The sequence below is a fragment of the Protopterus annectens genome, chromosome 15.part0, assembly GCF_019279795.1.
Source record: "Protopterus annectens isolate FY-2018-M chromosome 15.part0, PAN1.0, whole genome shotgun sequence".
In the NCBI taxonomy this organism is placed as follows: domain Eukaryota; kingdom Metazoa; phylum Chordata; order Ceratodontiformes; family Protopteridae; genus Protopterus; species Protopterus annectens.
In genome coordinates, this window is record NC_056749.1 from 90,231,921 (window position 1) to 90,244,020 (window position 12,100).

The following is a 12,100-nucleotide window of genomic DNA, read 5'->3' on the forward strand; positions in this document are numbered from 1 at the left end:
TTCAAGTATTTGAGTTCGGCATTGTGCAAGGAGATCGCGGTACAGTGAGGAAAAGGGAATTGGAATTAGTCCATTTCCTCACTGTAGTGCAATCTCAGAGTTGGTATATTTCATTTACAGTGGGTTTGGGGGGTGCAGATTGGAGTAGCCCCCCTGCAAAATAGTACAAGTAGCTATGTACTAGCTAAGCAGCTTGACTGTAGAGTGTAGAGTGTAATGGTACGTTAATGTGCATAGCATGGGTGACTGACGTCATCTCCTGCTATGCTGAAAACATCGTACTACGTATGTTGATGTATTCATTTTTGCCTTGGTTGCCATTTCAAAATTTCGAATTCAGCATTTTGGGTCGACATTCTGACCGGTTGACTGATGCAGTTCAATAGTAAACTGTGTGTGTGTATGGTTTCACTTCATAATCATGAATTACCGAAATCCCGAATTTCAGTAACCCGAGATTATAAAGTCGAACCATTCACAAAACCGAAAACCACAATCCTGAATCACACAATCACGAACATACATACACCACATAACACACAAACAAGACAACCCTACACTACAGATAAGCAGGGTGGCTTGTGCCCCCCACACCCCCTACTTATATATATATATATATCCAACTCCGAGGTCACACATAACATGAAAAAAAAAACCTCACACCACGCCATCCTCCACTCGCTCGCACACAAATACACATCACACATACACAAACACCAACAAATCCAACACTCAGACTTACAGGTCCCTACCCTTACCCAGACATACAACATACAAAAACACACACAAACACTCACTCACCTGCAAGTTCAGGCACCATAACACTACACACGATGCACCAGAAATGCTTAAGCGCGTTTTCGAGATATTTGAATTCGCTCTTATGCACTTTCGGCATTCTGGTTTTAGACCGCATGGTCTCGGGGTTACTGAATTTCAAGATTTCAGTAATTCGAGATTATGAAGTGTAACCGCATATATATATATATATATATATATATATATATATATATATATATATATATATATATATATAAAGATATTGGGAAGCGGTGGTTAAATGAGGAGGAAGGATATGAAAGTCTACATGGATTAAACATTAAATAGCCTGACTGCTTGCCTCTAATGAACAATAAAGGGAAAGCAGCTTGGAACAGGGGGCAGAGATTCTATCGCACTGTACCGTCAGCAATACTAGATAACAAATCAGGCCTAAGCTAAAGAAGTCAGCAGCCTAACTATAGTGTAATGGTGGCTTAACTGAGGGGTCACTCATATATAACAGTAACTCAAGATCTACTGCTTAATGGACTAGTTGCTTATGACCTGATGCTTAAACAGTAGTATTTTACATACATGCCAAGACTGCACCCTGCCACAAAAATGTTAGATTGCTCTTTGTCCAAGGTGCAATGACCTCAGATAGTAAATAAAAAATATAAGGCGTGGTGAATGAGGCAAAGTCTCCCACATGTGGGGTTCATAGGAGGGGTTTGCATTCTGCAAAAAATGCTTTTGTAGTGTGTTTGCTTTTGACTGTACAGGCTTGTCTGCATGTGTTTCAGTCATATGCATACCTCAACACACAATCACAAGCAATGTTTGTCAGGGAATAATAATCCAAGAAAAGCATTTCATTCAATTTCTTATGGGAGCTGCCCAATGGCTTCCCTTCTCCTGCCCCATAAGCTTATTCATTTTTTCCTAGGGATATTGTCAGGAATCCTCAGACCTGGCAAGAGCCCTGTGGCCAATTCATTTACATGGGGGGGGGGGGTGGCTGGATGTTAAGAAGCAAGCCTGATACTGGTGTCACAGAAGTCCACACCCCACCCTGCCTAACCCTTTCCCAGTAGGTGGACTGCAGATTTACAATGGTTACTTGGTCAGGGAGGTACAAAGAGACCAGTTCAAATATGTCCACCTCTGTGACTCAGAGACACTCCCGCCACTTCACAGCACAAGCCTGCCCTGACACCTCCACCAAAGATTGTTCAATCATTTGGAGGCATCACTAATGTAGACCACCTACGCAGCAGCCACTCCCCACTCCTGGACTGGAAAGCTGGTTTTAGCCACTAAAGCCAATCCTCTTCCACTGGCCCCTCCAGCACCTGTGACTCTAGATGAACGTGCGTCTCCTGGGTCATAGTCAGAGCTTCATCTCTATATGCCATGTGGTTGAATTAAGTAAATAGCTTTGAGAACCTATACTGGATCAATGTAATGGCAGCAAAAAAGAGCAGATTCAGCTTCAAAGACTCCTGCAGCTTAATAACGGTGAAAGACAGGCTGCTGCATACAAAGTCAGGAAACTATGGTAAGGATATAGAACAGAACAAAAACCTGTGGGGTCTGCAGCTAGTATACAAGGACGAATGGAAGACTTAGGATAGGTTGAGGCTATGTATTACATGACCAGAAATCAGTCTAAGAATGTTCAGAGAAAGATGCAGACCCAAAATAGGCTGAGGGTGTACAGCCCGTGACCAGAAATCAGTCTAAGGACAGACTATGGTGGTCAGAGAACAAAGCAGACCAGTGTGAAGATAAAAGAACCTCGGATTACAGGTGGTGCATGTACAAACAGAAATAAAGCAATCTAAAACACTACTAGCTGAAAGATACAAAGCACAACCTGTAGTCAGTGAGGACTAAAGCACTACAACTGAACCAGTAACGGAAGCATTTACAACTTCTGTCACAATATGCAAAAGAGAACAATTTGAAATCCTCGAGATAAGTTTGCTTATATTGTGTACATTACGCTGCTCCAAATAGTTAGGAGAAATTTCCCGAGGAATTACACAGAAAACGGGTCCAAAATATGCAGTACGGGATAATAATAGAATGCAATTATGAAAACAGAGGGATATTATAAGAACCTCATCATGACACCCAGTCAACACCATGACTTAAAATGACCCGCTGCTCTAACAATTATTTCTAAGCAATAGCAAGCACAAAGTTTAAAGAAAATTAAACCATGCAGCCAGTACATATGAACACTCAAAAATCACACAAACATGATCAACATTTTCTACTTCACACACTTCCAAAAACAGGCTACAGGTGAACTAGCAATCCACTAAAAACTACTCATAGATATGTGTGCCATGTGTGACCTGTTATAAACTGGCCTCTATCTTGTGTCACTGAGTGCCAGAATGTCCCAATGACCCTGAATTGGGCAAAGCAAATAAAAAAATGAAATGAAATATGAAATATACATATTTTGTGAATAAGTTAACAGCTCTTTTTTAAACATGAATAAGTAACAGACGGCAACCCACCATCAGCTATGTTCGTAATAGGTAGCAAAATGAACACGGCTCGGACAAAATAATAATGAACATCCAAAAACGTAGATAAACTGAGTTAAGCACTTTTCATCTGCAGAATGCAGACTTCTTCAGAACAGTTAACACTGTATCAATACACTCTTTTAAAAACTTTTTGGCGCCAAATATACGCTTCACATATTTAAAGTGCAAGTGCCTACATTCGTATACACTGTCATTCAAAAAATAATAATGATCTTCCATCAAATTCAACGAATAACAAGCAATTCACTTCCTTTAACATACATCAATTAATATATGACAAATAATAAAATGATTTTTTAAAAATATAGTGTGTGTGTGTAAATCTAAAATGTAATTCTAAAATACTTCAGTAAACACATATTAAAAACTACACTAATATACTACACTAACCAATACCTACAGGGTGAATATATATGAATCACATATTTCATTCACTGATGCAATAGATACAGTGTGACCCCCTAGTTATTAACATATTTGATAACCATAAACATACAATATTAAGGAATAAAAAATATATATATACAGTTATTGCAATACCAAAAAAGGTTTTATAGATATGTACTCATTTAAACCCGGTTCCCTGGATGCATCCGTCCGTATCTGCCAGACTCTTTTACTTAACATTGCTTTAAAGTTTCCTCCCCGGGTGGAATAATAAACCTGGTTGATTATTGCAAACCTAAAACTATGTCTATCATCTTGTTTTTTTATGTGCCTATAAAGTGCGTTCTTTGTATCTTTGGTCTTTATTTTATATAAGTGATCATATATGCACTTACGGAATTGTCTCTCCGTCTTACCTATATAAAAAGCGGAACATGATACACATTTGGCCAAATAAATGATGTTTTTCGTATAACAATTACCCCTCTTAAATTTTATGTAAGTCTTGTTTATGTCATCCAGGCTACATCCTTCACTTTCATTAATGGCTGAGCACTGATTACATGACCCACATCTCCTGGTTGCTCCATTTTTATTGATGTTTACTGAATCTCCAGAGCCATGCTGCAAATATTTTTTAATATTCATACCCATCTTATGTATGAAACTAGGTCTTAAACACACTACATTTTTTACCTCATCATCTACTGTTAATGAATTCCAATGTCTCATAATGATATTTTTAATTTCATTAACGTATGGTGAATACATCAAAATACATACTCTATTAAAACGGGTTAGTATCACTAATGGCATCATTGACTTTATTGTTATTGATTTCCACACCCAAGATGGGGGGTACTTTTTACCCCACTCATTTCGAACATACCTAGAAACATCTTCGAATAACCATCTAGGGGTAACCCCTGTTGGCAAACATAGAGGTGATGAATATTCCTTTTGCATCACCTCAAATTTTGAGGACATTCGTGCATCCCTTATGCATTGCCCTTTAAATATATTTTTCAATATGTATTTTGGGTGATTACTAGAATATTCTAAATATCCATTAGAGAACGTATCTTTCCGATAAATTTCAGATTGGAATCCATTATTAGTATGCCTTATAAATGTATCCAAATATGATATCCCTTCCATACTAATGTTGTATGTGAACTTTAAAAACTCACTAGTCTGATTAATATATTCAATGAACTCTTTTATAATTTCATCTGGTCCATTTCATAAAATAAACATATCATCCAGAAATCTAGTATAATAGGATATATGTTTATAGTACTCACTCTTAAATAAATACTTATTTTCCCACTCCAACATAACCATAGCCCCCATAGCTACACCACTAGTTTGTTTATAGTATTCCCCTTCAAAATATATAAAATTGTTGTCTGACACAATACCCATCAAGTCAGTGATGAGATTGATACGGTCTCAGCTCATATTGGAGTATTTCCTTAGACTGTTACAAAAATCATCCAATCCTTGGTCTTTAGGAATACTCGAAAATAAGTCAACCTCAATAGTGATGTAAGTTAACTTTTCTTTCCATATATCTGGAGTGAGATGAGATAAAAACATCCAAGAATCTTTTACCAAATGAGGTATATTGACATAGATCGGTTTGATCCATCTATCAATTGCTACTCCAATTTGGAATGTTTTCGATTTACTACCTGATATGATGGGACGAAAAGGTGGTTTAACAATATTCTTATGTACTTTGGGGATACCTACAATGGTAGCCAAAATGGGAAATTCAACTTTCATAAAATTATATATTTCTTCAGTTATTCTGTGATCTATTAAATATTCTTCTAATGCCAAATCAATCTTTTTATAACATATATGGATCTCATTTAAGGATGTAATGTCATAATTACCTGACTCCATTAATATTTTTTGCATTTCATTCTTATAATTGATCAAATTATACAATATCTGGTTTCATAACTCTAATGTTGTTGTTCCTAGATAGTTCCACGAGACACTGCCTCTCCTTAATATTTAAGTTGTCCTTTATCAAATGTTTATTAGTTGATCACACAAACATGATCAACATTTTCTACTTCACACACTTCCAAAAAACAGGCTACAAGTGAACTAGCAACCCACTAAAAACTACTCATAGATGTGTGTGCCATGTGTGACCTGTTATAAACTGGCCTCTATCTTGTGTCACTGAGTGCCAGAATGTCCCAATGACCCTGAACTGGGCAAAGCAAATAATAAAATGAAATGAAATATGAAATATACACATTTTGTGAATAAGTTAACAGCTCTTTTTTAAACATGTATTTCTGTTGCTATATTCTGCAATCAGTTTACATACACTACAAACACTTTTTCATAATTATGATTATAAAAGCCTTCTGGCTCCTACTATGCTAATTTCATACTTACAGTATCATATTTGCATCTTTCAAGTTACGCTTATCAAGGAGAAATTTTGTCTTTCAGGTACACAATTTCTTACTTCTTCCAACTCCTTTGACTTTTGGCAGTGAAAAGTGGATTTATCTTTCAATACCAGTAATTCCATAACCTCACCTGTAACGTCACTTACTCAACCTTATATGCTTCACTTCTTTGAAAAGATTTATACAACTGTTTTTTTCCTGATTTATAAAACCGCATATTACCCTACTGTTGTCCTTTAGCCCTATATATAAAATAAAGACTATGACTGGACCTTTAATCATTCCTGATTTATAATAAGACACTGATGCCATGAAATTCACCTCAACAGCAAAACTTGAGTGGTGAATTTCTTGGCATCCACACTAACAGTAAATAAGGGTTACTGATTGGCGAAATCTGATTAAAATTCTTCCTAGAGCATGGAGCTTTATCAAATCCATGTACTACTGTTGCAGAAAAAATGTAGAAGCTTGGTGTGTTTCACTGTCTTTCAAAGCCATTGAAAGTCAGTAAACCACTTAGCACTGTTAAACACCCAGTAGGCAGAAACAAAATGTCACTGTCAGGAATGAATGGCTTTAAAAGCTGTTAGATACTTTACTCAGACACTCTTATAAACAAAGTGTCTAATAATTTTTAAAGTTAAAATCCAGCAAAATAACAACGCATACAAATGAGGGTCTTTCAGGTTTAAACATCCACTTTTAATAAAACAACAGAGCGCTTTCTTCCTAACGAATGGGGACTTCATTAGAGTACAAACAGAATAACAAAGCACTGAGATGTCTTCATCATATATAAACAACACTCCCTTCCATTGGTTGAATCAAAACTCATTAATAGATATCAATCAGCAATGTTGATATATTAACCCTAGTGGTGCCAAGAAAGTACGGTTTTGTACCTACCATAAATGTAGATGTTCTAGTGTTCACACTGCTGCAGTCATCACTGTTGGGTTATCCTGCCGTCAGGCGGTCCCGCAGTTGGCCCAAGTTCCAAAGTCTTGGTCCAGCATCGGTTGCTGTCGCTTCTTCCCTGAAGTCAGTGCGCCAGGGGTAAACAAGATGCATCCGACGCCATTTTCTTCAGTTTTTCTTTCCCCAGATGTCAGGTGCCCCCAATAGGTAGGCAATATATATTGCTATATAAAAAATATACATATAAAAATAAAACAATACCTTCAGTCACAAGCAATATACATATAAAAATAAAACAATAACTTCAGTCACAATCAAATACACCACAGAGGTTGTATAGGATAGAAAGGAATAAATAAGTCCAGCTAGTTCAGAGGGGATGGAGGGAGGGTAACCTGGACTGCAGCAGTGTGAACACTCGAACATCTACATTTATGGTAGGTACAAAACTGTACTATGTTCATCGTGTTACACTGCTGCAGTCATCACTGTTGGGTTGAATCCCAAAGCTAAGGATGGAAGGTGGAACTAAACAGGGCTTGGAGAGGCTAGTAGGCCCTGCAGAACTGCAGTGGCAAAGCCAGCTCTGGTTTTAGAGTATAGAGGTAAGTGATCGTGCTTGGTGAAGGTGTGCACTGAACTCCAAGTGGCAGCCTCCAAAATATCCTTGGTTGGTACCCCTCTGAAGAAGGCTGTTGATGTTGCTGTAGCCCTGGTGGAATGGGGCCTGATGTTACCAGGCACAGATTTCCCATGGTATGTGTAGCAGAAACGGACACAATGCCCTATCCATTTTGAAATGGTCTGTTTTGAGACAGCTTTTCCTTGAGATCCTGCAGCATAGGATACAAAGAGCTGGTCAGATTTTCTGAAAGCCTTAGTTTTATCCAAGTAGTAACGTAATTGCTTGTGAATGTCCAAAGAGTGTAGGAGCCTTTCCCCTTTGTTCTGGGGGTTTGGATAAAAGGTGGGCAAATGAATGGCTTGGTTTAGGCCCACACTGGATACCACCTTTGGCATAAAGGAAGGGTTAGTTCGTAAAGAGACTCTGTCTTGATGAAAAATGATGAAAGGCTCCACTGCCATTAGGGCCTGTAGTTCTGAGACTCTTCATGCTGAAGTTATTGCTAGCAGCAGGGCAGTTTTCCATGATAGGAACTGTAGAGCAGCAGTGAAAGCTGGTTTAAAGGGCGGAAGTGCTAGCTTTTCCAGAACAAAGTTGAGGTCCCAAGTTGGTGTTGGTGCTCTCTGGGGCAGTCTTATGTTCTTAGCCCCTCTGAGGAACTGTCTTAGTAATGGATGTGAAAATATAGGAGGATCCGTGTTGTATTGAGCTGAAATAGCTGAGGCGTGGATCTTAACAGATGAGAAGGAAAGTCCTTTGTGCAACATCTCAGTTAAATATTGAAGAATCTGAGGAATATTTGGGACAAGGGGATTTTGGCCTTTAGCCTGGTTCCAGGCGCAGAATCTTTTCCATTTGTCTGAATAGACTTTCCTGGTGCTGTGCCTCCTGGCCTCCAGAATGACGTCCATCACAGTTTTAGAGACAAGTGTTGACTGGTTATTTAGGCAATTTGCCATGCAGCCAGATTTAAAGTCTTGAGCTGGCTGTGTAGAATCTAATTGTTTTGCTGAGTGAGCAGGTGAGGAATTGTAGGCAAAATCCATGGTGGGTCTTGAGCCATGTTCCCTAGTATTGGATACCAGTGTTGGCGTAGCCAGTCTGGAGCAATAAGTATCGTTTGTGGCCTCTCTAATCTGGCTTTCAGCAGCACCTTTGCCAGAAGAGGCAGTGGAGGAAAGGCATACACTGTCAATGTTTTCCAACTGAATAAGAGGGCGTCTCCTTTCCAAGCTAGTGTGTGGTATGTCCTTGTGCAGAATTTCCATAGTTGGTAGTTTTGGGGGGAAGCAAAACGATCTATGTCTGGGCTTCCCCATTTTTGAGTTATCATTGCAAATACTTGTGGATCTAGTTTCCACTCGTGAGGATCTGTGATGTTTCTGCTTAGATCGTCTGCCAGTGTGTTTTTCTTTCCTGGCAGGAATTGTGCTTGTAGTTGAACTTGGTAGGTCAGTGCTGTGTTCCACAAGGTCATTGCTCGTCTGCATAGGGTGTAGGAGTATGTGCCCCCTTGCTTGTTTATGTACCACATCACTGTGGTGTTGTCCGTCTTTATGAGTAGTAGTCCTGGATGTAGGAGGTCCTTGAAAGCTGTTAGGGCATTTTGTACAGCTAGCATCTCTTTTTGATTGATATGTAGATGCCTTTGGTTTGCAGGCCATTTGCCCTGAATGCACTGTCCTGCCATGTGTGCTCCCCAGGTATAATCCAATGCGTCTGTTGTTATAGTTTGCCTGGCTGTGGGTAAGGTGAAAGGCTGACTCTTGTTGAGGTGACATGCCTGAGCCCACCATAGAAACTCCTGTTGAAGGCAGGGAATGAGTGGAATTATTGTTTCCAAGCTGTGGCTGTGTTGAGACCATACGCTTTTCAGAGACCATTGTAATTTCCTCATATGCAGTTTTGCAAATGGTATTAGTAGTACGTAAGATGCCATGAATCCCAAGGCCTGCAGAATTTTTCTTGCAGGGAGTTGGGTCTTGGTTTCCATCATTTTGAAGTATTGAGTCAGTTGTCTTTGCTTGTCTGGCGTGAGGTAAGTCATCTGGGCTATTGTATTTAAGCTGGCACCCAGGAATATTATGTCTTGTGAGGGCACTAGTTTTGACTTCTTTTCATTTACTGTGTACCCTAGGTAACTTAGAAGGGTTTTGACAAATGCCAGATGCTTTAATAGAATGTCCTTGCTTTCTGCTTGAATAAGGCAGTTGTCCAGGTATGGATATATTTGAATCCCTCTTTGTCTGCAGTATGCAATTACTGGTGCCAGGCATTTTGTGAAGACCCTGAGCGCAGTAGATAAGCCAAAGGGCAGTGCAGAGAATTGGTAATGGGTTGAACCTGCAATAAATCGGAGGTATCTTCTGTAATTTTGTCTGATAGGGACATGCAGGTATGACCTTCAGGTCCAACGTTACTAGCCAAGCCTTCTTGCCCAGCATGGGAAGAAGTTGCTGTAGTGTTAGCATCTTGAATTTGGGTACTTCCAGGTATGTGTTTAGAATTGAGAGGTCCAGAATGGGTCTCCAAGCTTTGTCCTTTCGGGGAAAAAGAAACAGTCGAGTAAAATCCTTGTCCTTGCTCCTGTGTAGGAACCTGTTGAATGGCTCTCATGTCCATGAGAGCTGAGATTTGCTTTTGAACCTCTGTCCATTGATTTGGTGGCAGGTTTACCATTCCTTTTATCCTTGGTAAAGTGTGAAAGTGGAATCTCTATCCTTGAGATACAATATTTAGGACCCATTTGTCTTTTGTGATGATGTGCCAATTGTATGCAAAAAGAGCTAGTTTTCCCCCCAAGGGAGCTGTCAAGAGGGTTTTTCTTGGAAGTCTGAGGGATAAGTCATTGTTTTTGTCTTCTGGTAGTTTGAGACCTGTCTTCTCCTCCTTTTTGGGTTGTGGCACTCCATTGTCAAGGCTGGTAAGAGCCTTGTGGCTGGCCTCCGCCTCTTGGTCGTCTGTATCTGCCCCTCTGTGGTCTGGCAGAAGCTGGAAAGGACCAGTTTTTGGTTGGCCAATTTCTGCTGAAATGAGGAGGTTGAACCTGTAAAAAATCCTCGACCGTCTGCACAGATTTTGCCTTATCCTCCATTTTCTTTAAAACTTCTGCTTTTACACCAAATAAAACATCCTGCTGTAAGGGTGCATCCAATAACTTTGCTTTAACATGATCAGGTAAAGTTTGCTCTTTTAACCAAGGATGCCTACGTATGACAGACCCTGTCACTGCTGCTCTAACAAGAAGCTTCCAATGAATCAAATCCACATTGCAAAGTATGTTTTCCCACTTGTTCAGCTGAATGCAACAAATCTTGCATTTCCTTGTAATCTGACTGGTCTGTATGTGCGAGCATATTTTTGTTTTAACTGAGACATCAGATACTGTTGATATTTCAGCATGTGAAACTGACAATTTAAGGCCCTCATAGCTAGAGTAGCTGAGTATATTCTTTCTTTCCCCATCTGTCTAGTGCTCTAGAATCCCTTTCAGAGGGCACAGGATTTTTAGCAGTAGAGGCTTTAACCCCTTTGGCACCCTGGGAAATGGTTTCTGGGTCAGCAACAGGGCTTTTATACAGGAATTTGTGAGAGTCAGGGACTCTGTAGTATCTGTCTGGTTTGGCTGGTGCAGGAGGTAGTGAATCTGGGTTAAGGCTAGATTCTGAATAAACATCATCCACAATGTCTAACACAGGTGGAATTGCAAGTGGTCTGTGCTGGGGTAGTAAAAGGAACTCTCGGAGCCTTTTCTTAGAATCAGAGTAATCCTGGCCTTCCCAGTGGAAATGTTCCCTTATAGTATGTAAGGTTTCACCAAAAGAGAAGTCTTCTGGGGGAGATGCAGAAGGGATAGACTCTTCAGCATCAGAATCTTCGTAAGGGGGAAAGGAATATTCCTGTTCCTCAGAAGAGTCTGAGGAAATTGAAACCTGGTCAGAAGAAGCACAGTCCTCCTCCTGCCTTGGCCTTTTATCAGGAGGGGGATTGGAACCCCTGATTAGTGTAATTAAGTCTTCAGCCATCTTAAGCATCTGTTTCCTAGGCATGGGGCCTTGTACTGGAAACTGCTGTGCAGTCTCCTTTGTTTTTAAAGGAGTTTTCAGTTTTGCATAGGATTTAATAGTGAGTGTAGGCGGTCTGAAGACACCTTCAGCAACTGAAGGCGTTTCAACTGCACCAGAATCTCCTTCAGGTATGGAGTCAGAAGGGCCTAAAGGTAAAGGTTGTGTAGGGCTAATCTCCGCTTGTGAATCGGATGTTGCCTGGGGTTCTAAATCAGCGGTAGTCAGGGATTGCGTAGGCGCCTCACTGGAAACCGGAGAACCGGCGACTGGCCTAGCAGAGGCCTCGGAATCCGGTTTGGATTTTGGCTGCCTGTCCTTATCTTTGTGTTTTTTATG

The 12,100-nt window shown here is 40.0% G+C and overlaps 1 protein-coding gene across 1 annotated transcript in view; it reads right to left on the bottom strand.

Annotated features, from left to right (window-relative positions):
* OCRL (OCRL inositol polyphosphate-5-phosphatase) overlaps positions 1–12,100 on the bottom strand; it is a 2,544,778-nt gene that overhangs the window by 1,546,773 nt on the left and 985,905 nt on the right. The gene's annotated exons all lie outside the window — the stretch shown is intronic.